This window comes from Pipistrellus kuhlii, unplaced genomic scaffold (assembly GCF_014108245.1).
Source record: "Pipistrellus kuhlii isolate mPipKuh1 unplaced genomic scaffold, mPipKuh1.p scaffold_m20_p_1, whole genome shotgun sequence".
Lineage (NCBI taxonomy): Eukaryota > Metazoa > Chordata > Mammalia > Chiroptera > Vespertilionidae > Pipistrellus > Pipistrellus kuhlii.
In genome coordinates this window covers 81,034,433-81,061,903 of record NW_023425404.1, presented here as the reverse complement: position 1 = coordinate 81,061,903, position 27,471 = coordinate 81,034,433, and positions in this window count along the sequence as shown.

Sequence of the window (27,471 nt, the reverse complement as noted above, 5' to 3'; positions counted from 1 at the left end):
TTAATAAATATGTCCACGAAAAATTATTCTGAGCTTAATAAATTTGGGGAAATATGTATAGCAAATTCCCGCTTCAAGATTCACAATGTAATATTTGTCTATTAAAAGCTCTAAGTAGACAGCAGTACAGAAATCTGTTTATTTCATTTAACCTTGTGCTTACAAATACCACTGTCTGGTGGACACTGGGATGTTCCTTCCAGATGCCCCAACTCCTGGCCTCAGCCACTGGCAGTGCCCCTGGAAGCCAGCTGGCAGCTGTTCGCCCCTATGGAGATTGGCTAGCTGAATAGAGCTATCTTGTCCAAGGTCATGCTTCCTTCTTGGAATGGACCATATCCTAAAATTGATTAGCATGAGGATAAAAAGGCTCAGTTGTTTTGCCCTAATTTAGGACAGCTTTGTAGGGTCATCTCATCTTCAGATCCCTGCAGCATCAGCTGAGGCTGCCCCCAAGTCTGCAGTGCATCTAGCCTTATCCCTGTCTAATCTGCTTCCATCCTTTCCCTTCCCCAGGTGTTGATCTTAAGAACATGCCTTAAGAATCTTCTTCCATGCAGAACTGCATCTCAGCAGCTGCTTTGAGGAGAACCCAACTTGTGACCAAAAAAATTTCTCAAACATATTGGACTATTAATTTTTATAAAGCATTTACCTCCTGGAGAAGTACTTTCAGAACACAATTTTGGAAAATACAATAGAGCAGAGGCAAGACTTGCAACCAGAAGAGCTGATGTGTATTCAGACTTGCCTATTGACTGGCTATTTAATCATGATCAAGCTACCTATCTGCCTGAGCTTCAGTTTTTCATTGATAAAATAAATACCATAAGTCCACATCACAGGAATGTGAACAACCTAGCACAGAGTTCAGGGGATCAATTCAAAAGAGCTCCATGATGCACAGATTTTCCTGTTTTCTTTACTACTTTTTATATCCCAAGTCCCTAGGATTGTATCTGACACCTAGTAAGCATTTGCTAAATATTTAAATTAATTAAGTCAATAACACATGTAAAACTTTTGAAAACTTTTATTGAGGTATGTTTTCAGTCAAAATTATTGAACAGCTCAGTCATTTGTTAAAAAAAAATAATAGTGAAGATTACTTTCAGGACAAATTCTGCAAGATCTGCTTGCTGAACTTTCCCATTCTGATTGGGCAGCCATAAAAAATATTGGGCAGTGTCTCACAAACCTTTAAATATACCAATTTATTTTGCTGACCTTTCCTATAATTTGTGGTGTAGGTCATATTCTCAAGCAAATAAGCTCAAAAATCACTTACATTGAATATTGCATGCAACTTAAGCAAGCTTTATAAGGCCTAGTAAAGTGATTTTTGAAAACTTATTAATTTAAAGTGAAAAACATCTTGAATCTTATTGAGAATATTAAAAAGTCATACCATGTTTGCCTGCTGTAGCATAAATAGCACAAATAAATTCAACTTAATTTAGCATGTCCCAAGGCTTCTGTTGTTAGAAGCAATTTCCTACTTGTAGTGACACCAGAGAGGAAGAGTGAACAAAAGTCCCCAGTGCTGCATGCTGTATGTTGGATGTTATGTATGATTGTGCTACAAGATGTAGTCTCTTCCCATGTGAAGATTTCAGCTAACAGACAGTCGCAGGAGCACTAGCATCCTTCTAGACTCAGCAAAGGTTTGAGGATGTGGCTCTTGCCTCTCAAGCATAATCCAGTGAAAGAGAAACATAGCAAACTAAAAACCTCCAAGAAGATAACCAAGGAAAAGGTCCACATGGAGAGAGCCAATTGAGCTGAAAAGGATCACAGGAAAGGATGCTATTAATTGTAGCTGGACCTTGGAAAGGCACCTTGAGGAAGGTTTCACCTGGGTTGTGTCTTGAAGATGAAATATAATTTCTGAAGGAAATATAATTTTTGAAGGAAAGACATTCTAGGAAAGAAACAGTACAATCATGGAAGCTGATTGAGACAGAATAGGGCATCAAAGGCTAAAGTGATGGGCAATGAGAATGATGACAGATTGTGGTGGGGATTAAAGACTTATGAACACTGTGATATACAATTGATTATTGAGTTGAAATTGTCTTCCATAGCTCTCACATTGTATTTCATGCCCCAAAATTTTAACCAAAATTTTAACTACTTAAGGGAAAATAAAGAAAAACTTACCTGAAAGTTTGGCTTCTGGCAAATTTGTATCTATGGAATAAAACCTTGAATGTCAAAATAAATGAAAATAAAAGAGAGAGAGAGAAAAGAAGAAGGAGGAGGAATACTGAGGAAGAAGAGGGAAAAGAGGTAGAGCAGAAGGCCCCATGAATCAGTAAAACCGCATTGCAAAGTATGAGCTTGGGAGTGCAACACTAGGTTTGAATCCTGATTCTGTCACTTATTAACTACTAGAGGCCCAGTGCATGAAATTCGTGCACAGGGGGGTGTTGTCCCTCAGCCCAGCTTGCACTCTCTCCAATCTGGGACCCCTCAGGAAATGTCCTAAGCCAGGGATCAGGCCTAAACAGGCAGTAGGATATCCCTCTCACAATCCAGGTCTGCTGGTTCCCAACTGCTTGCCTACCTGCTTTCCTGATTACCCCTAATTGCTTCTGCCTGCCAGCCTGATCACCCCTAACCATTACCCTGCCAGCCTGATTGCCCCTAACTGCCCTCCCCTGCAACTGCCCTCCCCTGCAGGCCTGGTCCTCCTCCATCTGTTCTCCCCTGAAGGCCTGGTTGCCCCCAACTGCCCTCCCTTGCAGGCCTGATCCCTTCCAACTGCTCTTCCTTGTTGGTCATCTTGTGGTGGCCATTTTGTGTGCACATGAGCAGCCATCTTTGACCACATGGGGGAAGCTATCTTGTGTGTTAGAATGATAGTCAATTTGCATATTACTCTTTTATTAGATAAAATGGGGCCTCATTAAGCCCCATTTACTCCTGGGCAAAATGGGCATCATAAGCAGTGTCTGCCCTAGAGGAGGACTGGATGAAAATACTCATGAAGTCCCTCAAGTGTGGTCTTGCATGGTGACCAATCAATCTGTGTCACCTGCTCAGTGAAGCAGCTGGGTGCTGGTGCTGCCTCCTAGCCCTAAAGCTCATAGCTTTTCTCAAAAGACAAGTTCTTATGTTCTCTCTCAGAGTTTACTGATTCTACTAAAGTTAGATGTTACTCATCTTTCTTGGTTGGTCTTGACATACTAAGGCAGGTTATACAGAAATGAGCACAAGAAGATTGGCCAGGAGCCATAAACAACTGGCATGAGACACACCAGGGAGGATGGAGCCAGCACCACAGATGTGTGTTTGGAGACTGCACTGTGCACATTTGGCTACATTTTAAAGCATCACAAGGACGTAGTTGATGTGCATAACAGTGTCCTAAGTTGGTATGAAAGGCTCAACGCCTTCATTCAGTCCAAGCACCTTCTGCATTCAAAGTGTTATAAATAAGGTGAGGATTATACAAGTGAATAAGAGCTTGTAACAAGTTAGGAAGTCGATAATATAACCTGGAAATTTTCCATCCAAAAACAGTTAAAATGAGCAAAAGTTTGTCATCTGAAAAAAACGGGGACTCTTGCGGAGAGGTTTGTAGGTGGCTTATTTCCCAACAGTGTTTGATAAAGAGGTTATAGAACATGTCCTGCTGAGCACAGAGCAGTGCTCACAAGTTGCTTGCCAATTTAATTGGTTTTGTTTTGCTTTGCTTTTGCACAAGACAATGGGTAAAACCATTATGTCCCCATTGGTAACTCATCTTCATCCCAAAGAACTACGCCTCTCACATTCCCTGTTCCAACCGTGGCACTGCCATCCTGGTCCTACGTGATCAGACTAGAGGTCTGGAACTGGCTTTAATTTCTCTTTCACCTCAGCTCCTACATCCAAGGTCTTTGCAGTTTATATATTCCTTTTTGTAACATTTTGTACAGTCATTCCCTTGTCTTCATTTCCACTTACACTCTGCCAGCTAATTCTTTTTAACCCTGATGATCTTAGTGCCTGCATTTTCCTCCAAATCCATTTCATCCTACACCTTGTGCTAAAATGTGGGGCCTGCCCAAGACCATCGTACTTGAGAGAAGACACTGCCTTGGCAACATCTTTCACAGGTTTGATGAGCTATAATCAGAGACAAATTCCAACGTTCAGTTTTAATGAGGCTCAGAAAAGAAGAATGAGAAATGGCTCTAAATGTCTCCACCATGGAGGAGTCTAGTACGGCCACACAAGTTGCCCTATGCAGAGGGCAGGCATGAAGGACAATGCAGCTCGATTGTAGTCTATATGGGAGCATTTGTCTACAATTCCTTGAGGGCAGGAACCATAACTGTTGTTTATCAATGTATCCCCATGTTCCTGGCACAAAGTACATACTTAAGAAATAATTTATAAATGAATGAATGAGTGTTCAATGAAAAGCCACTTGAGAGTCAACTATGATTACTATAACTTAGTCAATTCTTTATTGTTAGATATTTAAGTATTCTTTTTTCTCCTTTGAACAATGCTGTCACAGAAAGCCTTTATTAGTTAAAAAAAAAATGTACACAGCTAAAAACCTGATCACAGTAGCTTAAATACAGAGTTTATTCTCTTCTGTAAAGAAACTCCAGATGTGGACAACTCTGTGCAGTCATTAGAGACAAAGTTTCCTATCTTTCTGCACCACCATCCTCAGCATGCAACTTCCATCCTCATGGTTATAAGAGGCTGCTAGAGTACCAAACATTACAGCTGAATCTCTACCCATAAGAGAGAAGCCCCACTTGATGTGCTTCAAAGGACACCAAAATAATCATGTTTCTCAACAAGAGCCACATACAGTATTTGGCAAAACTTTTCAAATTATTCATTAGTTCTGTCTTTCCAGTGGGTTAAAAAAGTGAATCCTTTTGAAAAACCAAATGTGACCACTCTGTGGTAATTAGTATCTCAGCACTACCAAGACTTAAACTCCATGAAAGAGACAGCAAGGCATGCCACTTTCATTTCTTAGGGCAGCTTCAGCTAGGTGTTCAGAAAATGTGCAGCTGAACTTAGTCTATAGAGAAGAAAGTCTAGTTTTGTCTAGATAGGAATGAAGCAGGCCCATTTTGTTATCAGATATCAGATGCCCTTTTGTTACCTCTGTGGAATAAGTGTTCTCCTACTGGCCTCCTCTAAGTTGCCCTATGGTGTCTGCTCCATGAACTGTTTGTTTCCATCTCTATCAGGTTTTCCTGAGCTTGGTTATCCAGGCTGGAATGGGCAAGCTCAGGATCAGAGAGAAGTCCCCCTACTATGCAGTTTACAAATGTGATGCCTCCAGCCAATGAGAGTCAATTTTCCACTGAAAAATCTAACTGTAGCTAATTTCTGGACAATAGAGGATAATTTTTTTGTGCAACTTTTATTTTATCTTGTTTTTACCAATGAAGGTCTTGTCACAATGAATAAACTCTTTAGGGGACACTTTTTCTTCTTTCTCTTTTTCGAGTCACCCAACAAGAAAGATAGAATTTCAGGATGAATGGAATGTTTACAAAGACATTTAACTTTTCAAAAATTTCCAGAACAGACTATAAATTAGTCTAACTGATTCCAGTTGTCGGGTGATGTGAGTCTAATCTTGGATATTCCCTGCCAACCAGACTGGGCAAAATTTTAGCCAAGTATTCACATGGTAGGTGTTCAGAACACCATTTTTTATGGATCAATTGAGTTCTCTTATGCCAGATCAAGCAGCTCCCAAAGTGAAAAAATGATTGTGGCTCTTTCTCTTCCTGTGTTAAATAGTACAATGTGTATGCTATTGCTAAGGTCTCTGAGTCTTGCCTGAATGTCTTCCAGTGTAATCAAACCATTGATTGGCCCACACTTAGAGAATGTAGCAGAAAAGAAGAGAATATCATTCCTTTGATTTGATTCCCTGGCACTAATTAGTCTCCCTGAAGTGCAGGGTTCTCCTGCTTTCTTGATACCTGTAGCCCTCTTTATCTAGGACAAGGAGCCCTTACCTTCACAGATGAATCTCTGTCTTGAAGTCAGTGTTCTTGAGAGGAATTACATAAGCAGAAATGGAAGTCATTGAAAGTATATAGAATAGCTGAAAGAATTGGAAAATCTTAAAATCAGATTCAGGTACACTAAAAAACACTTCATTATGGACTTGATTGGGGAGAAATAGAATATTTGGGACCAGCTATAGTGTAATAAATATTAATCATGCTCTGTTAGCTGTGACTGTTTTGTTCTGATTAAAGAAGGCACATTCTAACCTGGCTGGGAGTTGAACTAGGGACCTGGGAACTCACCTGGAAATGTGGCCCATCCTCTACATCTGGGAACTGCCTATAATGGAAAGATTAACCACGTAGTTGTAGAAACCAGAGCCTCCAGCCCTTTGAAGGCCCCTAGCCCTTTGCATACCTACAGGCCTTTGACCTGTAAATTGTCATTTGGCATACCTTCTCCACATAATATTCGTCCCAAAATACACATCTGGTTTATGGTTGGGGGAAGAGGAGATTTTTGTGAATGACTTGCTGCTCCCTCATGCTGCCAGCATTATTGGAATAAATGCTCATATAGATTCAACCTGGTCTGCTAAACTGGCTCAACTAGTGACAGGCAGCCTGGACCCAGTGTCCAGTTATAGACTGGCCCAGGGAGAAAACCACCATCATTCTTGCTGGCCTGAGGCCAAAACTTTGCTCTGCCCTTCTATCTACATCACTCCTCCTCTGCCCTGGATTCTTGCTCAGTTACTCTCCCCCCCCCCCCCCAACACACACACACACACACACACACACACACACACACACACACCTCTAGCAGGTGTGGTTGGTTGACTGGGCCCTATTGTTTGCAGAACAAGTTCTGTCTTCAAGGCCCAGCATGGAAAGTATCTGAAGGGTGAAGCCAAGATCACATGTCCACATGCTAGTGAGCACTTGAAGGCATATTGTTCTCTAGGTCCTCCTAGTCACCCTATGGTCCACAAAGGAAAGCAAATCTGGCATTATCAGCCTCTGCCTAAGACTCAAGGGGGCAGCATTCTTTTCAATGGGAAGAGGCTCAGATGCACAGTTGCCAAGAACTATGACAAATGTCCATACTCCTTAACCAGGATACTGTTTTGATGTACCCATATTCTTTGATCTATGAACTCCTGCAAGAAGCAATAAGATGTGCTCAGAGAGAGGAGGCTAAGAGTCAACTGGCAATAGGACGTGAAGGCAGCATTGTGCTAGACACGGGGGAAGAAAAAAGAAGACAATGTGATAACCAAACACGGCCAGCTCATTCACCTGGCAAGCACTCCTAGCAATACAAGCATTTAAGGTGCTTGAATGCCCACTGTGTGCTCATGAACATTCAACCAAAGGCAGACAATAACTGTGTTATTTGCTGGGCAGCTCACCAAGTTTTCACTTTATGAAAGCCAGAGGCACAGGGAATCATTTTGTTCCTGGTCTTAGTGATGGCTTAGAAAGGAAGCAATGAAGCTTTAGATAAGGCAATCCTATTTTTCTTAATGCAATTGATATTAATCTTCACATCACTGTTTCACAGTAATAATTTTTAAGCCTTTCTTTTACTACCCTCTAAATTTTAAATTTCTATGTATATATACTCCAATATGACAAATGAAACATCAGAAGCACTGTTGAAGCCTCCAGAAAAGCAAGTCTTAGTACTTCTTGAACCACATTACCCCAGTTCAGCAAAGCAAGTGGACCATGTCATTAGAAAATGTTTGAATCAGCTGTATTGCTGGAGACCTGCTCATGTCTCCGGGCTTGCTCTTCACCCAGACGGGGGTCTTCAAACTACGGCCCGAGGGCCACATGCGGCCCGCAGAGGAGTCTGATCCGGCCCACCAGGTTTTTTGGGCAGTGAGCACAGCCGAGGTGTTACAGTAGGAATTAGTAGTTCATATAGTCCGGCCCTCCAGCTCTCTGAGGGACCGTGATCTGGCCCCCACTTTAAAAAGTTTGAGGACCCCTGCGTGCTTTTCCTAAACAAATGGGTTTATTTGATTCCTTCTCACCCACAAGCATCTTGGCAGTTCCCAGAAAAAAAGATCTCCATTTTACGTCTCACCTGGTGAGCCAGAAAGACGTTCATTAAATTTAATATCTAGGTTCCCTGTGAAAAAAATTCAAGCAGTCGATCAGGACCAGCTGCCACTTTTCCACAGAGAAAATCCTCCAGCCAGCTGATATTCCTGTGTGACCTGGTGTCGTGGGAGGGATGTAGCGGGCACCTGAACAAATATATCCAGGTGGATATATATTCCCATCTCCCTAACAACAATCTGCTCCGACATTGTAAACTTTAACTGCCTCCTGCTGGCTGGTAAAAGCAGCTCTTGTTGGGAATGAATGCCAAAGACCAGGGATTCAAGTGCATGAATCAGTCTGTAGTTTCTCTTCTCTCTCCCTTCCAGTCTATCCTCCTTTTCCTCACTTCTTGTACCTCCTCTGCCTCCTCCTCACCTCCTGTCGCTCCAGCTCTCTCCTCCCAACCTTTTGTGTCCCCTTCCTTTATCCCAGTGTATCTCCTCTTCCTCTCCATACACTTCTTCTCTCTTTTTCCAGAACCAGAGGATGCCAGCTCCAGATCTCAAGCCTTATTATCTTTTCCAAACTTGACTCCCTAGGAGCTTTGTAACCTGTTCCAGTTTGTGAATTTCTTTAATCTGAATTCTTAACTCTCAGAGCACCTGGCACTGCTCTAAGTATCACCTGCAACCTGAGAGAGAGCTTCTTTGCAACCTCAGCACAAAAAAATCAGTTTCCCCAGGGTCTGACCTTAACGTTAATTTCTCAGTGAACTGGTGTTCCTCCCTGCACCTAACTCCTCTCCTATCTATGTAGGGTGAGGGCAGAGGAAGTGTACAGAACATTTGTTTGGAGAGATACTGTGTCTTGTAGGAACTGAAAATTACAGATTTTGGTTGCATTTGAGATTTAGCCCACAAAGATTAATATGTCAACTCTGTTCAAGGCCAAACCTTGACTCCTCAGATGCCCTCCTTTTGAACTTGGGTTCTGATAGTTATTCACTGAGTGCTGCCAGCCACACCAGCCACTGCCCTTCAGTGTCCAGGGACTGTGACTTCAGCAGCAGGATGACTGGGTGTTGAGGAACTCAGTGTGGATGTGAAAGGTGTATCTGAGACTTGGGCTGGCTTCAGGTGTTTTTCTTCCCAAGTGAGAATTGGCAGTTTCCACTGAAATGTTTAAAAGAGCCAGCTTTCTGCCTGATCTTGTTGGAAGCTGCCATCCCTTCTCTCTAGAGCCACTTTCACCTTTGTGAGTTAGTTTGGGTCTGAACATTTCAGTCAAGTTATTTTTCAATTCACCCAAATTGTGTAGTTTTCAGTGATGATGACTGCCTTGTACTCCAGGAAAGCAGGGCCGTAGGCCTGAGTTGAAGTCCCAAGCCCTGGGGGCAGGGCAGCAGTGCCAGCTTGAAAAACCACTAGGGAGGGTTTGGAATCTGGGAGCAGAGCCTTGCCTGGGACTCACAGGAGACCACTATAGGACACTCTGCCAAAGCCATCCCTGCATGGTCCTGATGCCATGGGCAGCCCTAGGGAGGTTATGAGGAGTGTGCAGACTTGGAGGAGAGCTGGGAGGCCAGACAACACAGGGCTCCTGTTTTGACCTTGACATAATTGCTGTGCAACCCCAGTCAAGGCAGATAATCTCTCTGCGCCCGCCTTTATTCCTCTTAAACAGAGAGGAATTTGGCTCCTTCTTGAGGGTGATTTTCATGAGAGAATGAGAGAAAGTCTGCAGTGTTCCTAACCCAGTATCTAGTCACAGCAGGCACTCAATGATGGACTCTGCTTAGAAAGCAGAAGGGAGAAAGCAGCAGGAAGCAGAGGTAGTAGAGAGGAAGGGGAAGGGAACTGGCAAACCACCAGAGCAGACATAAGAATGGACCCTTCGCCTCTGGTAAAATGCCTGTTTGCATGAGGGAGCCGTATCAGAAGACAGCTTCCTTCTGGAGCAGCTCGGGGCATGTGGGGAACTGCTCCTGAAAGCAGTGGCAGTGATGCTGACAGCAATAGGAACAGGGAGCTTGATTTGTGAAAATCTTGGAGCTGTTGTAAGAGTGATGCCTACCACCTCCCTGAAGGAAAGCAGCATTTTTCTCAGTTTGGAACTTGGAGCTGATGGTTGGGAGTGACAGGGCTCTTTAAACATTTTTCATTCCCCAGATGGAACATTCGTTCTTAACTTGCAGGCTCCTGTAGAAGTGTCTGGCCCTCTTGGAATTTCTCATAACAATTCCAGCTAGCCCAGCTGTCACTTCTAAGCACCTCTATTTTCCTAACAAGGGTCAGAATGCCTGGGGTACTCTTTGACTCTGAGTCCACAATTCTGGGCTGAGTCAAGCCTGTGGAAATGGGTGGGAGAGCTGTTGACTCTGCTCCAGCAGCCAGCATCTCCCTTCCTGTTCTCCTCGTGACTTTGTGGTTTTGAGCTGCTTGCATAGGTGAGATTTTGCCTTTGAAGAGCAGGTCTGGTTCATTAGAAAAAGCAGCCTTCTCTCTGACCCAGAGTAGTTTTCTTCAACTGATCTTAACCAATAAGGTTGAGTTCAAGTCTACCCAGGGATTTTCTCTGGATTAATTCTTCTCTGGATTAATTCTAGTGGCTTAGAGAAGACATCCTACATGTCTTCTCTTGAAAATTTCAAGCACAGTGCTGCTATTTTTAAAAGCATGAGGCTCTGTGCTATAGTTGAACAATGCAGAGAGCATTTGTGCTTAGTCCCAGCTTAACACATGCCTGCCTGGGATGCCAACGTCTTCAAGTTCAATGACATGGCTCGGTGCTCAGCTTGCCCAGGCCTGGGGAGAGTTCCAGCTGCAGCAGGAACTGCATGAGCTCCTGGCTAAAACAATCTTTTCTTGGCCAATGGGAGGCCATGAAAGAGCATTTAGCCCTGCTGTAGGTTCCTGATGAGAACTAGGGAAAGGAAGCAGATGCTACCCATAGGTCAAAGATCCTATTGAACAGCATTTTCCTCTATTGTATTTCCTGCTTTTCATTCCCAATTCAGCCTCTCTCTGTATCACTGTAAGTGAGAATGTCTTAAAATATAATGTCTCTCTCTCTCATACCACGTTTCAATATCTCATAAAAAAAACACATTGTATCAGTTTGCTAAGGCTGCCAAAACAAAATACCACAGAATAGGAGACAAACAACAGAAATTTATTTTCTCAGTTTCTGCAGCCTGAAAGTTCACGATCAAGTTTGGTTTCTCCAGTTGCCTCTTTTCTTGGCTTGCAGATGGCCACCTTCTCTCCATGTCCTGACATGGCCTTTTCTCTGCAAAGTACCTTCCTCGTGTCCATTCCTCTTCTTATAAGAACTGTGGGAATCCACTCTTATGACCCAATTTAATGTTAATTAACTTCTTAATGTCCTATCTCCAGATTTAGTCACACTAAAGGTTAGGGCTTCATCATTATTATTTTGAGGGAATACAAGCCAATCCATAACAGGTATGAAGCAGAAACCTCCAGAATGTATTCTTGAATAGACACTCAGATTCCTGAACTCACACATTGACACAGCACACCCTACAGATGACACCCACCCTCATGAGTGTGGGTGTGCACGTATGGAGGCAATAGCATGCCAAGATGGGGACACTCAGGGTCATGGAAACAGCTCACACAGTGGCACAGGGCTGAGTTGGCAGGTGGTGGGGCAGATAGTAGGAGGTCCAGTAACTCCAGCACTGAGTGGGACTCTTTTTCCTTTTCACCCCGAACCCCGAATGACAGTGGGCTTGAAAAGGTGGACCAATGAAAAGGCATTCCTGTAACTGGACAGAGCAGGGACAAGAAAGATCAGAGACAAGCCAGACCCATCTTTTGACCTGTACCTTTCTCCTCCCAAGGACTTGGCTTGTCTTGAACAGACAACTAAACCCTGAGGGAAGAGATGCTTTCCCACCAGCCTCAGGTCTGAGACCCAGCAAGTCAATGTGGGTGTCCCTCCTGGAGGGCACCCAGCTCCATGTGCTGCCTGAAGGATGCCCTGGGAAGACTCTTGAGGAGAGGAAAGCACTGAGCCCTTCACATGAAGTTAAAGCTCCCTTTTCTCCATGCTCATAGGATGAGAATGCTTAGAATCATAAGATGAAGTACATTGTGGACTAGGGGTGAACTTGGTCCTTCAGGATGGACCACAATATAACAATTCCTAGCTAAGGAGCACATACAGATGTTGTAAAAAGTAGGGTGAGCAAGAAATACAACATATTCCATTTATCTACATGTCAACTTGGTTTCTGTTTCCATATTACATCTTATTAGGATGATGGAAACTCATCTTGTCTTTTCCTTTAGGTTGTGGCTTAAATCACACTAATTTTCAGGGGATTTACATTACACCGATGAGCTAGTGGGTGGCAGCATCTGGCCCAAATTGTTACCTGCTCATATAGAGACTTCCAAGAATGTATGGCAATTCATCTGAGTCTTTGTCCTTGATCCTTTGTTCCCTTTTGCAGCCCCCTGAGTTCTGGTGGCTCTGTCACTTCCACAGCATTCAAGGACGATGTTGCTGCCTCTGCTTCATGCTGGAGCTCAGACAGTTCTAAGAAATGACAAAGCCCAGGATAGACATAGTGCAAAGCCAGTAGCTTTCTCCCAAGGGCTCTGCCTGGGACCCAGCGGGCCAGACCTTGCCTAGCTTTCTGAGACCTACCAAGGTCTAGTAATTTCATAACTTCTCCTACATCAAATAGTTTCCTCTGGCTGGAGCAGAAGGAGAAGCCAGAGAGATGTGAAGCTTGAGGATAATTCTAAGTGTAGTTGTTAGCTTTGAAGATGAAGGAACTGTGTGAGAGGGCCAGTCCTCCAGCTGAAAGGACCAGGAATTGGCCAATAACCTGAATAAGCTCAAAAGAAGATTTTCCCCAGAGGTTCTGGAGAAGAGCCCAGCCTGACAAACCATTGGTTTCAGCTGTGAACAGAGGACCCAGTCGAGCCCAGCGAGTCTTCTGGCCTACAGAGCTGTGAGCTAATAAATGGCTGTTGTTTTAAGCCATTGAGTCTGTGGTAATTTGTTTTGCAGCAACAGAAAATGAATGTGGGGACAAAAGTAAAAGTGGCTGACATTGAAAAAGCACTTAATAAAATTCATGTAATTTCCTCTCCATTTTGGTTCCTAAATGTTTTATAGATATAACAGTGCTCCCCAAACACTCCACATGCTTTCTACCTTTCCAAGTCTTTCTTTCTGTTAATTTGTGGGCAGATCACAATGGACCATATGTGGCAGTGATATGTGCCATTTCTGAACTGAGGCAATAAAGTTAAAGTCCCTTTTTAACTGAGGCACTTTATCCACCTCTCTCTTCCCTTGCAGCTGCAAGAGTTTGAGCCTCTACCCACCAGGCCTTGAAAGTCTGTGTGAAGCCAAGTGCTCTGTCAACCTACACGTCTCACATTATAGATTTATCATGGTTTCAGCTAGTCTTAACCTTACTAATACACACGTATTCACCCCCAAGAACATTGCTATTAAAACTTACAAAAAAACATAGAAAATTATTCATTTTTTATTCCTTTAAATATTATCTTCTCTGGTGTAGTTAATTTTTTGTTATAAGTCACTGGTTATTGACAAAGAAGGTCAGAGAAAAGCATTTGGAAGCATTACCAATAGAAAACATCAAATGAAACCACCACTAAACAAAGTCATTGGGGAAATATTGTGTTTGTAATGTCTTTATAGATGCTTTACTACAACCCTAAATTTCTTCCAAAGAAGCAAGCCCATTTCTAGAAACTATAGCATTTCTGTTCTGTCATCAACATTCAGTGGCTAGATCCTTGGCCTCTGTATTTACTGGCCCACACTAACTTGTTGTTTACTTCCTCTCCCCAAGTTTTCTTTGGTTGTTTCTGCCTCTGCTTCTCTCCCATGCCATTCTGAGCTCTACACAACAGTGACCTTTTAGGAGGTCAAACAAGTCAATTCACTTGTTATTTAAAAGCTTTGGGAAAAGTCCCAACTCCTGTTCACAACACAGGATTGTGCATAATCTTGCTGTGCTTACTCCCCAACCTCATCTTGGGCCACAGTTCACTTTGTCTTGTCTTTCTAAAGCTGCATTGGTCTTTTTCCTATTCCTCATGTACACCCTAGAATGTGTATGTGTATAATTCCCTCTGTCTAAAGTGCTTGGACTTCCCTCTCACATGGTAGCTTTGCCTAACTTCTCTTCTAGGTACTTAAAGTGGTACCACTCCTTGGTTTAAATGTTACCACTTCTGAGAGCTGTTCCCCCTCTATCCTGTCTCTACCCCTTATTGAGCCTCACACTCTATTTTAACCCTAATCTGTTTCTAGACATTTTGACAATTTATAATTACTTTGCTTCTTATGGTAAGTTTTTTCTTTTTCCATTATAATGTAAGATCTATGAGAGCTTCAGAATGCAGAAGGATCTGAGATTTTACTCTACTTACAAGCTAACAAATTGGCCTGTCACAGTTTAGTGAGTGCTGGCAGAAGACACAAGACTCCTGGGTCACAGACAAAGGACTTTACAGCACAGGAAATGGCATGAGTTTCATGCTTATGCATCAGTTCCCCTTGCTCCTCCGTCCAGATGGAGATGTTCAGATGAATGCTGCACATGTAGGAGGCTGGCATTGCAGCTGAGGAATCCTGAGCTTAGGGAACCTCAATTGTTTTTTCATGTGATACAAGCGAATCTGACCTTGCATTGGAGAGAGTCATCTGTTTTACACTGTAAACAAGCTACTCTTTTCTCTGGAAAGAGACACTATTTCTAATGTATAGGCTATTTGCTAAATAAGCATCCTTGAAAAGGCTGTGCCTGTGCTGGCAAGAGATACAGAAATGAGAGGGATTGTGGAGAACTGTCTCCTGACAGAGGGAAGAGATCTTGAATATGCTGTTTACTGCCCCTTCCCATCAAATGAGTCAGCATTCTCAATTATAAGCCCCAGAAACCAAACCACTTGGGAAATCATCAACCAAGTAGAATCAGTTCCCTTTTCAGAAGCAGAAAGTTATCGTATAGACCAGCAGTGGTTCTATGGAAATACACTTTTTTAATTGCTTTTCTTCATCTTGAAATTCCATTCTGGGTTTGTCTTGGCTTGGTTTCGCTGAGAGAATGAGATAAAGCACTTTCCTAAAACCTAAAATAGACATGATGGAACAAAGTTGTCTCTGGGAGATGCTTGAGTATTTGATAGGAAATCACACTTTTTAAAGACAACCTTTTTGAAACTCCAAGTTTAAGACAGATACTGCATAAGGAAGGAGGAAGAGAGTCCATAATACAAAATAACTTGGGGAGAAACTGCAAGAATAAATGGTGTTTATCTCTGCTTTCTTTCAGCATTTAGAAACTGGGGTAACTTTTAGGGCAGGCCATTGGACATGAAACAAAAGTCTGAATATAAAATATTTACCCAATCCCCTGTGTCCTATGGCCAATCAATCACAAAATGTTGTCAATGTTCTTTGCAAGTTTTCCTCAAAGTTGTTCTTTTATCCCCATCACCATGGTGCCTACCCAAGTTCAGACCACCATTATCTCCTTCTTGGATTTCATTAGCTTTCTAGTAGATTTCTTGCCTCCAATCCATTGTTCACATTAATCATTGGAGGTATTTCTAAATGCAAATCTAGTCATGTCATTTCTCTTTATAAAAATAAATTTCAGTGATTTCCTATTTATCTTAGAATAAAGCTCTAACTTAAAATGGCTTATGAGACCATTTATTTATTTATTTATTTATTTATTTATTATTTATTTATTTAGATTTATATTTTATTTTTTGTTGATGTCTATCTCTCCCAGCTCGTTTTGATGGTCCCCCCTCTTTATCCTCTTTGTTTCAGCCAGAATAGTAGTATTTTCCTGTGCAAGAATTTCTTCTCACTTTTTCTTGGGAAATTTACTTTTTTTTTTTTCAGAATTCCCCCAAAATGTCAAGAAATTGGGAAATTATAATCTTACAACAGTTAAAGCTTAATGGTCAACACACAAACATTGCTAGTTTGAAGGAATCCACTGATACCAAGTTGAAAGCAAGAGTGGGAAATGTAGACATATAGAATCAAAAATCAGGGTCAGTATTGTTGGGAACATGAACAGGATCAAGTAGGAGAGAAATTATGTTAATCTAATCAGCCAGTCCTGCCTGTAACTATGACCATGTCAAAAGTGTGTTCCTGGTTCTTTCTTCTAACTGTTGGTTAATTCTTGCAAATTAGAAAAATGAATGATTTTATTTTCATAGTGTACCTAATACAAATCTTTTAAAAAATATATTGTTGAGAGTATTACAGCTGTTCCCCATTTCTCCCCTCCATTGCCCCCCTCCACCCAGATCCTGCCCTGCCTCAGACTTTCAGCACCCTATGTCTGTATTATGGGTAATTCATATATGCATATAAGTTCTTTGGTTAATCTCTTCCCACCCTCTCTCTCCCCTTCAGAGAGTCATAAGTCTCTTTCATATTTCCATGCAGCTGGTTTTATTTTGTTTATCAGTTTATTTTGTTCATTAGGTTCCTGGTTCATTTATTTTGATTTTTATATTCAACTAGGGGCCCGGTGCACAAAATCTGTGCACCAGAGAGGGGTCCCTCAGCCCAGCCTGCCCCCTCTCATATACTGGGAGTCCTCAGGGGATGTCCTATTGATGGCTTAGGTCCGCTCCCTATTGGGAGCAGACCTAAGCCACAGTCTGGCCTCCCTTTGTGGGAGGTGACTGGGAAGGTGCCAGCCCCATCACTTCACTGCAGCAGCCACTGCCAGTCCCTACAGCAACCAAGGTATTTTCATCAACACAGACTCCAGTCCCTTCACCATGAAAAAATGAAAACTTTCTTTAAGCAATTTCAAGATGTGTCTTTCATTTCTTTCTTTATTTTTCTTTTTAACCTCACCTGAGGATATATTTCCATTGATTTTTTCCCCCTTCCCTCCAATCCCAGGCTTGGCCCCTGCCCTGTTCCTCTGATTGTCAGCTCGGGCCACCCAGGCTTTAAGCTTGGGCAGGGGGTCCCACCCCTCCCATCGCCAGCTCAGCCCCTTCCCAAGCCTAAAGCTTCTGAGGCTTTAGGCTTGAGAAGGGGACCCCCCTACCCCTCTGATGGCTGGCTGGGAGAAACCTGGATGCCCAAAAGTTTCCTGGGATCCAGGTATGTATGCAAATTAACCACCATCTTTGTTGGGCTAATTTGCATACTCACTCTGATTGGCTGTGGGCTTAGTAGAGGTATGGTCAATTTATATGTATCTCTATTATTAGGTAAGATTGCTGAAAAATATGTATCCATTGCCATTTTATTATTCATATTTCTTTTTCTTCTCCTTTTTCTTCTTCTATATTATTATTCTTCTTTTTCATCTTTGTAAAAAATACCCTTCAACATTTCATGTAATTCTGGCTTGATGGTGATGAAATCCCTTAGCTTTTTTCATCTGTGAAGCTCTTTATTTGACCTTTAATACTAAATGGTAGCTTTGCAGGGTAGAATAATATTGCTTGTAGGTTCTTGCTATTTATACTTTGAATATTTATTGCCACTCCCTTCTGGCCTGTAAAGTTTCTGCTGAGAAATCAGTTGACAGTCAAATAACTGCTTTTCTCTTGCTACTTTTAATATTACTCTTTGTCTTTTGCCCTTGGCATTTTAATTATGATATGTCTTTGTGTGGGCTTTTCTGTACTTCCTGGACTTGTAATTCTATTTTTTCACCAATTAGGGGATTTTTTTTAAAATTTTTTTTCCTGGTCATTTTTCTTCAAATAGGTTTGTAATATCTTACTCTCTCTCTCTTCTCATTCTAGTACTCCCATAATGGAAATGTTGGTATGCTTGAAGTTGTCCTTAAGGTTTCTTTCACTATCTTCATTTATTTTTGTGAACTTCTGATTGGGTGTTTATTTTTTTTGCTTCCTCATATTGCAAATCATTGATTTAATTCTTGGAATCCTCTACTGTACTTTTGAATCCTTGTAAATTATTTTTTACTTCAGTTAGTGTATGTTTATTTTCTGACTGGTCCTTTTTCGTGTTTTGTTTTGTTTTTATTATCACTAAGATTCTTAAAAGTCTCACTAAGTCCATTGAAATTGTCATTAAGATCCTTGAGCATCATTATAACCATTGTTTTGAACTCTGTATCTAGTAGTTTGCTTGCTTCCATTTCATTTAGTTCGTTTTCTTGAAATTTCTTCTATCGTTTCACTTGTGACATGTTTCTTTGTCTCTGCATTTTGGCTGCTTCCATGTGTTTGTTTATATGTATTAGGTAGAGATTTTATGTATATTAAAACAAAACAAAATGAAACAGAATTTTAGGGTTTTTTACATAGCAATTGATAACCAAAACACTGTATTCTAATTACCTGTTATGTTTCTCTCTGCCAATAAATTAAAATTCTAGGAAGACAAGTCCAGGGTCTGCCTTGTTCTAAGCAAAAGCAAAGGTTCAATAAATACTTTTAAAATGACTTCTCAGGTTCCTCAGGTTAGGTCAACAACATTGCCGATTCATGCTCAGCTTACATTAAGTAGAGGATAATTAAGCATTTTGATTCTATTTTCATAGAAGTCATTAATGAAAGGAAAAGTAACAACCTCTGACTTTCCATATCTTCTGCTGAAACTAAAATACTGCATAAAGTAAACAAAAGTATTGCTCTAAAGAAGTAGCTACCCCAAGGTGCCTCGTTGCGCAGTAGGTAGCGCGTCAGTCTCATAAAGAAGTAGCTACCCCTTAGCTCTTTCTTGTTGTTCATTTGAAGCCAGTTTAGGTTGGGCCTCCAACTGGCAACTCTTCTTAGAAATATGCTCAAAAAACACCTTTACTTTTACTCATCCTGAAGACCTGTCAGGAGGGAAATGGAGGGCAGTAAGGGGAAAAATAGTTTGGACTGAATTTATGATAACTTTTTTAATCAAGTCATCCTCTGACTAGCACCCCAGAGGAGGCCATTGCTGCTTATTTTGAATTCTGTGAGAGTGTTTTTACTCTTATGACCCTTTATTATTCAACTTAAGTTTTTCTTATTGTTTTATTTTTTACTTATTTAGTTTTTAAAATATATTTTTTGTTGATTTCAGAGAGGAATGGAGAGTGAGAGACAGACAAATCAATTATGAGAGAGAACCATTGATTGGCTGCCTCCTGTATGCCCCATGCTGGGGATTAAGCCCACAACCCTAGCATTTGCCCTGACTGGGAATCAAACTATGACCTTCTGGTTTATAGCATAGGTTATGCTCAACCATTGAGCCACACCAGCTGGACTACATATATTTTTAATGGAACTCTGCTTCTAAAACAAATATTTATTTATTTAATTATATTTTGCTTTTCAATTAAAGTTGGTATACAATGTTTATTAGATTCAGGTTATACCTCAGTGATTAAACATTATATCACGTACTAAGTGATCATTCCAATGAATTTCAGATTCATTTGACAGTTAACTGTCAAAATATTATTGCTGAACTTTATATCCCTATCACTATTCTCTAATTATTGATTTGTATTTCTTAATCCCTTCACCTTTTCACCCAACCCCCCTCCCATCTGGAAACTGTCAACATGTTCTCTGTAATTATGAATCCATTTCTGTTCTGCTTGTTCATTTATTTTGTTTTTTAGATTCAATTGTTGGTAGATATGTACTTATTGTCATTTTGTTATTGGCAGGGTGTTCTCTATTTCCTCACCTGTTGCTGGTGGAAGTGGGGCTTTTGGGGTGCTGCAGGAGTAAGAATTTCCTGAGGCTCCACAAGAGGATAAGGTATTGTGGAAAGCTATATAAAGATATATAAGTTCCCCTCCAAGCTCTCATCTCCCTCCATTCCATCAGGGAAAAGTCTCAGTTTGTCTTCAGCAGGGCTAAGATCAAAGTCATTGCCCAGAGATTTTATTCCATATTAAAAAGCAGTGCCCCATCCAACATCTGGCCAGCTTAGCTTATGTTCCCAGCTGTAGTCTATTGCTTGTGGGGTCTGCATGGCTACGGGCAATGTGATTTCTAGGGCCACCTGTCAGGCCAGTGTGGGTCACAGAGCAAGCTAGAAATAGGAGCACAAGCAGCAAGAGAGAAAATGCCTTTGTCTCTGGGGATTTTTAACTAAGTATTTAGCCAATTACACCTTCAGGCTGCGTGTGCTTCCAACCCCTCTATCCAATATTGTTTCCCAGGTTAGACTGAGAGGCAAGAACCTCCCCTATGTCACTCTGGCTTCAATGCACATGTACCCATTTTTTCCTTCCCCAGCGATTTGTAGGCACTAGACCAGTAGTTCCCTGGGGAGTGTAAAGGTGCTGCTTCCTGGTGAAGCTGCCAGATAACCTTGCTTATCATGTTTGGCCCCCCTTTGCCTTCTTCCTATTATCAACGTTATTAAACTAGCTAGATATGATGGTAACACTTTTACTGTTCATATTTTTTATCTTTTTTATCTTCACCATCTGGCAATTAATCACTCACTCTCCCTGGCCCCTCCTGCTTTGTCTTTGCATTTGGTCCTGCCATTTAATTTTTCACAGGTTTATATCTGGCCTCTTTATTGGGTTCTCACATTTTAAGTATTCAATAAGTAGCTCCCACATAATAGTTTTGCTTCAAGCAACCCTACTGAAAAGTGGATGGTAAAGATTTTGAGCCCAGGCTGGGTTGGCTCAGTGGACAGAGATAGGCCTGATGACCAAAGAGCCCTGGGTTTGATTCCGGTCAAGGGCACATGCCCAGGGTGGTGGGATCAATCCCCAGTACGAGGTGTGCAGGAGGCATCCAATCAATGATTCTCTGTCATCATTGATGTGTCTATCTCTCTCTTCCTCTCTAAAATTAATTTAAAAAAAAAACAAACCACTTTGAACAGCACAGGGTAGGATCACAAAGTCATAAGAACTGGAATGCCCCATTGTTTGGAGGGGGTGAGCATTTGCCTGAAAGCCTTAGATTTAATTTCTGCTCCTCTGCCTCAGTTGTTCCCTGGCACTGGGAGAGCTAGTCTGATTTGCATATTGATCTTTGGACATGTCCATCCGCAAACCTAAGACTTTCTTAGCCTTTAGAATGAGGAATGGATGATTTACAAATTTTAGTCTCTCTGCCTCTCTTGTCTTTTGCTGTCTCTTTTATCTGTGAGTCTATGAATCGCTTTCTCTGCCTTAAGTGAGGTTACAAAAAGAAGAAACTTCAGCTTGAAGGATTTCAGTCAAACAAGAGTCTGTACTGCCAGGTAGAAATACCAGCCTGTAAAACAGGGCCCTGAAGTGACATGTAGAGTCTTTTTCCAATGTGGTCCTTGAAGAAGAGGCAACTTCTCTGCTAGAAATTGCTAGAAGCAATTTCTGAATGCTTCAAACTTCTTGATTCCTCTCTGACTGATAATAGTATGTATCTCAGATATAGATCTGAACCAACATTATTCAGAGAAAAAGTCACAATCCCCTTCCCTGATATTCCTTCAATATACAGATTTTTTAAAATTATCTAATACTTCCATAATTCTAAAGGACACTCTGGGAATTAGCCTGGCTGAGCCCACTCTGGCTTTAACTCAGAGTTAAAATTTCAAGAATTCTAAGATGGCACCAAGATTCATGCCCTAGGTGTTTTCACCCTGTATAATCCCCTCCTTTGAGTGTAGGCAGGGTATGTGAATACAATGGATAGACACTCCCTGGACTAGGTTACATTGTATTGGCAAAGTGATGGGAAATTTGGTTATATTAAATAAATCTCCTTTGTAGTAGACTGAAGAGAGGTTTGAAGGCAGCCATTCTCCTGCTGGCTTTAAGTGTCCATGTTGTGGAGCGTCAGTGGCTAAGACCTGAGGGTGACCTCCAGAAGCTGAGAGTGATACCCAACCAACAACCTGGAAGAGGATCCGGAGCCCAAATGAGATCACAGCCCCTATGGACACCTGCTTCTCAGCTGGGAGAGACCCAGAGCAGAGGGCCAGCTGAGCCATGTCCAGACTCCTGGCCCACAGACATTGTGAGGTAGAAAGTATGTTGTCTTAAGCCACTGTTTGTGGCAATTTGTTACTGAGCTCCAGAAAATGGGTAGAATCCCACTTGCCTTTCATCTCAGCTCTCAGCCGGTTGGGAAGGGGAAAGTGCCAGTCAAACAGCCTCAGAGATGGATACCTGAACAGTGGTTCCCCCAGCATATCTGCTTTTGAATGAGGAAATGTCTTTAGTCTTATCCCCTTTGTACTATTGCCCTCCTCCCAAACCCCAAACTTATACAATAAGCCAGGTGGTCTGGACACTCACAACCATCTGAACCCTCAGTTTACTCTTACAGGCCACGCCCTCACCTACGGTCTCATACCCACAGAAAGGCATGGAGAGTAGGACACAGGTTTCCCCAGTCTGAATTCTATTGCCGTTCTGCTCTGTAAGGTTGTAGACATTTCCAAAGGCTTGAGGTAGATATTTGAAAAGGGTGATTCCCATAATTACAACTAGAACCCCTGAGTGAACTTGCCTGGAGGGGGTGCCCTGGAAGCAGTGAAAGTACAAAAGGTAGTTTCTGCTTCATCTGTGGCCTCACATGACCTCATTTCTCCTCAGATCAACCGAGTGCATGCGTCATGTAGGAAAGTTTCTTTGAAAAGGTTTTGCGGGCCCTGAGAATCCTCTAGCCTCTGCTTTCCTTCCTGTGGAGCTCTCATTAAAGTTGAGCCTCTGAAATAGCCGTCTCCCGGAATGCTGGGAGCTCAGACAGGAAAAAGAGGGTGCTTCCTAATGACCCTTTAAAAAGCAAATAAAGGAAAGGGGGGATGGGGGACGTTGTGGGTGGGAATGGGTGGGTGAAACAAGAAAGTTGCCAGTAAGTGACAAGATCCAAATACCAGTCAGCATTACATCACTGGGCATGGGTAAATCATGTGTATTTTTTTTTCTTAGAGATAAGGAGAAATAATATTCAAATGGTTAGAGTTCAAAATTTGTGGATTCTTTCTGAGAAATGCTGAAAGGAGTTAATGAGGCTGTAATTCCTGGAAAGATTAGCCTCCAACACTGGCTCAGGCATTATCTTTCCTTAACATGTTTGTCTCTGCTGATAACATGGGCTAATCCTGTGTAGGGTTTGGGATTCATTTATGCTTTTCTTGCCTTTTTTCCAGATGTTTATTTTGTTTAGCTTTGTTTCCCCAAAGCTGGAACAGGAAATTGGCTTTTGTTTCTAGTAGTCTTTCTCTCTGTTGTTACTGCAGAAACAGTCTTGGGTATCAATCTGGTCAATAAAAAGCCCAGTGCCGAGCCCTATGTCCTTGTTTCTTCATAATGCCCAAGGGGTTCTGAAAGGAAAGCAGGAGTGACAGTTCTCTCCTCGGTTTCTACATGGTTTCTCCCCAGCATTGTATTATGAAAATATTCAAACATACAGCAAAGTTGAAAGAATCTTACAATGGACACCTAGCACCTAGGCTCTACAATTGCATTTTATAGCACTTGCTTTCATGCAGATGGGTCCATCTTCATATCACCCACTAATATTCCTTATTTTTATGCTGCCCTGCAAAGGAAATCACACTCATTAATACACTGTCCCCTAAATGTTCAGTATGCATTCTATCAATGAGAGTTCTGCAGTTTTTTTTTAATGAAAAATTTACATGCGATGAAATGCACAAATCTTCCATGTGCATCAACTAGTTTTGGAATGTGCATGTACCCTGTAACCCAAACCCCTAGCAGCAGAAAGAACTTATCTTTGTTCCGGAGTTTTACACTGTGGCTTTTCCCCGTCAATTCATGTCTCTACTCCAACCCAGATAAACTCTTTTCTGATATTTTCACCATAGATTAGTGTTTTTCTCTTTTAGAAAGTCATGTAGGTGGAACAATACAATTTTTACTCTTTCATAAAAAGCACAACAATTGCAAGCTCCACCCAGGTTTTTCCTTTTTTTTTATTTTTTATTGCTGAGTTGTCTTCTTTTGTATGAATATGCTTCAGCTTTTTATCCATTTTTCTATTGTTTCCAGTTTGGGACTATTACTTACATTTATTAAAAAGAAGATAAAGTTGAAGTAACAAAAATTTAAATCAACAATAAAAATTACACAAAAAATGCCAAACACACACAGACACACACACACACACACACACACACACACACATTACCTTAATTTTAACCTAGAATTTCATTACTTTCTCTGAAGTGTATTTATTAACAGTATATATTTGTTGATACAATATATAAAATATGGATTCTATTTGGATAAACAGAATAAGATTATAGGTAATTAGCACATTATTTCTTACATAAAATAGATATATAGATATAAAATAGTAGAAAACAATTTATTTTCCCTAAACCAGCCTGGCATTAAAAACAAAACAAACAAAAAACAAAACAAAACAAACAAAAAACACTGTTCAGGAAAATTAGGCATGATGATCAATTTCTAAATATTTTTTCTCATTTTTTTATTAAGGTATTATATGTGTACATACCTTACCAATGCCCACCTCACCCCCACTCCCATACATGCCCTCCCTCCCCACAGTGTTTTGTCCATTGGTTTTGCTTATAGGCATGCATACAAGTCCTTCAGTTGATCTCTTATCTCCCCCATATCTCCCTACCCTTCCCGCTGTAATTTGACAGTCTGTTTGTTGCTTTACTATCTCTGTATCTATCTTTTTGTTCATCAGTTTATAATCTTCCTTATTATCCATAAATGAGTGAGATCATGTGGTGTTTTTCTTTCATTGACTGGCTTATTTCACTCAGCATGATGTTCTTCAATTCCATCCAGGTTGCTGCAAATGATAAGAATTCCTTCTTTTTTATGGCAGCATAGTATTCCGTTGTGTAGATGTGCCATAGTTTTTTGATCCAATCATCTGCTGATGGGCATCTAGGCTGTTTCCAAATCCTAGCTATTGTATATTGTACTGCTATGAACATAGGGGTGCATATATCCTTTTTGATTGGTGTTTCTTCTTCCTTAAAATATATTCCTAGAAGTGGGATTACTGTGTCAAATGGAAGTTCCATTTTCAGTTTTTTGAGGAAACTCCATACTGTTCTCCACAGTGGTTGTACCAGTCTGCATTCCCACCAGCAGTGCACAAGGGTTCCTTTTTCTCCACATCCTCATCAGCACTTGTTATTTGCTGATTTGTTGATGAGTACTAGAGGCATCCACAGGCAGCAAAATCTCAGACATACTCCAGAAGAACTTCTTCACTGATACTTCCCCTAGGGCAATGGAAGCTAAAGAGAAAATAAACAATTTTTTTTATTTTGACTACATCAAAATAAAAAGCTTTTTTACAGCAAAAGAAACCATCAACAAAACAACTAGAAAGCCCACTGTATGCAAGAACATATTTGCAAATGTTATCACTGATAAAAGCTTAATCTCCAACATCTGCAGACAGCTTATACAACTTAATAAAAGGAAGTTTATTGATTCAATTAAAAAATGGGCAATGGACCTAAATAGAATCTTTTCAAAAGAAGACAGAAGGAAGGCCAAGAGGCACACGAAAACTTGCTCAAAGTCACTAATTATCTGAGAGATGCAAATCAAAATGACAATGCAGTACCATCTCACACCTGTCAGAATGGCTATTTTCTTTTTTTTTCTTTTTTTAAATATATTTTATTGATTTTGTACAGAGAGGAAGGGAGATAGTTAGAAACATCAATGAGAGAGAGTCATCTATCAGCTGCCTCTTGCACACCCCCTACTGGGGATATGCCCGCAACCAGGTACATGCCCTTGTCCGGAATCGAACCCGGGTCCCTTCAGTCCCCAAGCCAATGCTCTATCCATTGAGCCAAACCGGCCTCGGCAGAATGGCTATTTTCTAAATATTGATGTCTCCCTGGGATATAGAGTGCCAGGAGGCTCTGTTCTCCAGTGTAGAAAAATTTTAATGCACAGCTTCAAAGCTCCTAGCACCGGGTGTTTACCAACACTTTCCCAATGACAAGAAGTGTGCCATCTTAGAAAGAGTGCTGCAGCAGAGGGTCCAGGCTGATTTCAGTGTTGACACCTGGGACTTCACTTAGCATCTCTGGGTCTCAGATCTTATCCTACATAATAAAAGCCTAATATGCTTAGTGTCTGGTCATTTAGTCATCCGTTCAAACAATCAAAGCATAATATGCAAATAATATGCTAAGGCCACTTAACTGCTTGCTATGATGTGCACTGACCACCAGGGGGCAGGTGCTCCAACCTGTAGGTTAGCTTGCTGCTAGGGTCCAGCCAATTAGGACTGAGCAAGATGGGCCTAACATGTCCTAGAGTCCTCCTGCGGTCCCTACCTGGCTGGCCAACCTCTCGCCTCCTTCCCCATCCTGATTGTGCATGGGTGGGGTCCCTCGATCTGGTCTCTGCTCTCTCACAATCCAGGACCCCTTGGGGGATATTGGAGGGCTGGTTTCAGCCCAATCCCACAGGCCAGGCCAAGGGACCCCACTGGTGCATGAATTTGTGCACTGGGCTTCGAGTCTTAAAATAAAGAGAGTGGAATGGATAATATTGAAGTTTCTTTCTGGGCACATTGCTTTTTTAGATTTTATGGAATTTTAGGTGTTTTTTGTCAAGGTCTATTGAGTTTAAGGAACAAAAACCATAACAAATAATTCAAAAAAATATTTAAGTTTTTAAAAAGAGCAGAGAGCAAAGAAAGGCAATACAGGCTAAATAAAGCTTAATTAGCAACTACAGCTGAGCCTTGAATAATACTGGTTTGAATTTCACAGGTCCACTTATATGTGGTTTTTTTTTCTTTAATAAATACACATCAGGCCCTCTGTACCCCAGGATTTCACATCTGCAGATTAAATCAGCCACAGATCTAAAGCAATATGTACTGTATATTCACAGCTTGTAGCATGGCTACCTGAAAAGACATGGCTTATCCCACCAGCTCTGGTAACAAGGGTTGAAACTGACCTGACTTCCACAGGCCCTGGAGTTTGTACAAGCCTTGTCTAGAAGCCTAAGAGGCAGCCCAGTAAGGAGGGAAAGTGTTAGCCTTTTACTCTTCAGGGAATGAAATATATCAGCTACTGCCGAAACCGGTTTGGCTCAGTGGATAGAGCATTGGCCTGTGGACTGAAAGGTCCCGGTCAAGGGCATGTATCTTGGCTGTGGGCATATCCCCAGTGGGGGACATGCAAGAGGCTACTGTTCGATGACTCTCTCTCATCTATGTTTCTAGTTCTCTATCTCTCTCCCTTCCTCTCTGTAAAAAATCAATAAAATATATTTTAAAAACAAACAAACAAACAAACAAACAAACAAAGATATCAGCTACTAAACGCTACAGGCCAGATGAGGCAGGGGCAGAAAGGATGAAGAGAATTTGGCAGTTAAAAGCCATAGCTTTAGTCTCAGCTTTTGTTCTCTATAACCGCCGCCGCCGCACCCCCCCCCTCCCCCGCGCAC